This window comes from Fukomys damarensis, unplaced genomic scaffold, assembly GCF_012274545.1.
Source record: "Fukomys damarensis isolate Sample0158 unplaced genomic scaffold, DMR_v1.0_HiC HiC_scaffold_16, whole genome shotgun sequence".
In the NCBI taxonomy this organism is placed as follows: domain Eukaryota; kingdom Metazoa; phylum Chordata; class Mammalia; order Rodentia; family Bathyergidae; genus Fukomys; species Fukomys damarensis.
Window position 1 is genome coordinate 115,170,991 of NW_022900928.1, and position 3,720 is coordinate 115,174,710.

The window sequence follows — 3,720 nt, forward strand, 5'->3', positions numbered from 1 at the left end:
ACAATTTAGATTAAAGCACACGTTTATCCTTATTCTCCTTTTCACATATTATCACCAGTATATTAGGCTATATATATTACACAGAGTCCACCAAAAAAAGTATACATCAGGAAAAGTAAAACTTGAATAAATATTTTAATGAGACTAATATGTTACCTTAGCCTCTACAATTATAAGTGGTCCTCAGAGTGGTGGCCACTAGCTTTACATTTATTAGCACAGTGAAATGCTGAAGTTTGTATACTATTCTGGCAGACTCTGTATATATGTGTGTGTGTGTGTGTGTGTGTGTGTGTGTGTGTGTGTGTGGAGAGAGAGAGAGAGAGAGAGGCAAAAGGATAAAAGGAAAATAAATGAGAGAAAGAAAAAGAGAGAAAGAAGAAAGAAAAGAAAAGAAAGACATTTGCAAAAACACAAAATTAAAGTGACCTCTCAGTCCTATCTATACAGTAGTCTCTAATCAACCAGTATGGTCCTACCCCTACATTCACAAACGAAGAAGCTTCGACTCATGGTGGGCATCTGGATGCACTTCTGTGTTAGGCTCCTTTCTGAGTCTCTGCACAGCACAGAGCGTCACTGAGTCCACAAGATGCTTTTTCTCTTCCCCTTTAGCAGTCCATAGTTCCCACTATGATTTATTCCCTGCCTGAAAGTAAAAGAAAGGGCTTGGGGGTCCAGATTAACCTCTGAGTCCACCTCCCTTCCTCCCCTCTACAGGCAGAACTTCATTTCAGTTTTGCTCTTGTGGATGGGGGTAGCCAGAGATTTTTGTCTTTGTCTGATAATTGGAACTTTCATTGAGTTTGAGGCTTGGTAGTGCAGTATGGTTGGGCCTGTACCCAGCTCTTTGCTGATTTCTGAAAAGGCTTTCTTGACCTCTGTTCCCTTCTTTCTGCGTTAATCCTTGCATCTTGAGCTCACTTTCTATAAAGCCCCAGCTAAGTGTGCCGCATAATACTTCCTGGCTAAGCCACGTCTTTCTGGCTCTTCACCTTGGTCTCCCTCTGAGCATTACACAAAAGCCTCTTTTTCCAGCCTGCAAACTGTGTGATGCTTAAGGCTTGTGGTGCTTAGTAGCCTTTGGTTGGTGGGCAGAAAGCAGGGGCAGAGGTCCCATGTGGATTCTAAATGATGGGTAGTGGACAGAATACTCTGTAAGGCACAAAACTCCTGGATGTTTAGGAGAGCAAAGGAAGAGCACTTGCTTTAGCATTGCTCAAATTACCTTTCTTCCTCAGGTCTCACCCACTGCAACCTGCAACTGCCCAAGCATGGTTCTCCCAGTGGCCAGCTCGGGATCCCTAATCAGCACCATGTCATTGTTCTTTACTTGTCCAAGGGCTCCCTGGTGCAAACTCTGTCTCTGCTCTCCACGTAATTCTCTGGCTTTCAGTTTCTCTGGTGCCTTAATTGGTGACTACCTCACTTGCTGAACTACCCTTCTCAGAGGGGAAGCAGAATCGGCTAGGAAGCTATCAGAGTTTCTGTTACCACTCTAGTACTGGCTCCTTTCCTCAAGGCATTAGATCTGAAATAAGAGTTTGGCATAAACATGGAGAAATAAAAGAAAGCAAAGAAGCATGCAGCAATGACATGAATGCTTAGTCTCAGAGATGAGAAACTCAAAGAAAAGGATAGATTAAAACCTAAAAAGAAAGAAAAGAAAAATCCTAGTACTCTGAAGGAAAGAGAAGTCTCCAACATCTTTCCTGCTTATTCTTCCAATATAATACACAGCTGGGGGCCAGGGGTTTGGCTCAGTAGTTCTGCTGCCTGCAAGCACAAGAGCCGAGTTCAATCCCCAGTACCAAAAAAATAAAAAATTGAAAAAAAGAATACACAGCTGGGCTCACCTTATCATATCCTGGTTGATACCAACTTTATCAACTTCTCCATCAAAGCCAAATTGGACTTAATATAATTGATGATGGACTGTCTGTGTGCCAAGTATAGCAAGTATATATGAGTATATCCCCTGTATAACTGATTGTGCAATGGTTTAAATTAAGAAATTAAAAACAGAAGCATCTAGTGACTAAGAATTCCCAAAGATCCACAGTCTGAATGATTAACTTGCACACATAAAAGGATCTATGCAGATGATTAGTTAGTGCAGAAAGTAACTCAGCACAAGTGTTACATTGTGGCCATGGTTGACTAGGACCTTAAATGGAGAATCTGGAAGATCCCTGAAGTTCCTGTTGTGTGCATTTCTTTTTCTTTTTTTGAGGCGGACACTGGGAATAGAACTCTGGACCTTGCACTTGCAGGCAGCAGAACCACTGAACTAAATCCCCAGCCCCTTAGAAATGTGCACATTTCGAAGCACAAATACAACATGGATGATGTTAATGCTAGATGATAATGGAGCTCAGTTCTAATTCTTACAAGACAAATTTTGTCTCCCTCTGACCAATTTTCTGTTTCCAGTTTACTGAAAATTCTATAGCATGAATTATTATTCACCTATTCGCTCTATTTTTAGCCAAGTGTGGTTAAATACATTCACTTTTTCATGTTTTTGAAAACGGTAATTTGTCTACTTTAAATTTGTTGCATCTTCCAATGGTTGTTCCAATGGTTGTTCACATAAATTAATTTACCTAACAAATATTTGTTAAATTTATGGTAGGTACTTATTAGGGTATGTTCCTGTCCTCAAGACACTTAGAAGAGAAAACATAAATGAATAAATACCACAAAGTAAGTCAAGGGTGGTGGTGCCCACCTGTAATGCTAGCACTTGGAAGGAACCACAAGGTCTAAGCCAGACGGAACTACAGAGTGAGTTCAAGACCAGCCCGAATTATATAGTAAGACTCCGTCTCAAAACAAACAGACAAACAAAAAGATGTGGCTTTTCCTTTACAGGGACATCCCAGAAGGATGTGTGAATCACTTTTATTCTCGGCCCATTGGCTACAAGTTCTAGCTGCGAGAGAGGCTGGGAAAGAGTCTCTAGTTTAAGGACCCAGCTAACAATATGAATGCTCTATTACTGTAGAAAACGGGAGCGTAAGCACTCTGGGGTGTTTGTCTGGAGACATAAAGTTACAAAGTGTGACTGTACTTGATCTGTTCAGATGACTGCCAGGACATTTTTATGACAAAAACATAGAATTCATGGGGAAATAGGACCTGTACCCTTATGTGAGAGAGGGCCTTATATGGCATTTCAAACGATTTGGACTTGATCCTGAGAATTATAAAATAACAGGCAGAATCTAAATACTATAAAAAGATTAATACATTTGAATGTATTAAAGCTATAGATTCCTGTGAAAGTTATTTTGCTCATTTGAAAATGATAAGCAACTAATCAGATTTCCTAGCATATGTATGTAGAGGTGTGGAGAAAAGGGTATTTGTGGTTCTTTTTTTCTTTTTACTTTTTAAATTAATGCATATTGGCCACATTCATCTTGAGGAATTTGTTCCTGTACATGATGTATCTTGATTCCTTGCTTTTCCCATTTTCCTCCCCTCCCTTCAGCCCATCTTCCCCTCCCCATTTACACAAGCTTCGTTTCCATTTTTTTTCTTCCGTTCTCTGTAGGTACTCATGTTGACAATGAGCAATAACCATTTTAGCCTGCTGTTTGATGGGCCCCATTAAATTAAAAATTTCTGCTACCTTGGGACCCCAATTATATTTTTTTTGGTAATTTATAAGTATCATATAGGTGATTTACTTTTTTTTTTTTTTTTTTTTTTTTT

At 39.7% G+C, this 3,720-nt stretch overlaps 1 pseudogene; it reads left to right on the plus strand.

Annotated features, from left to right (window-relative positions):
• The first annotated feature begins 1,555 nt into the window (after positions 1–1,555).
• The window catches only part of LOC104856679, a 15,402-nt pseudogene continuing 13,237 nt past the window's right edge, over positions 1,556–3,720 (plus strand).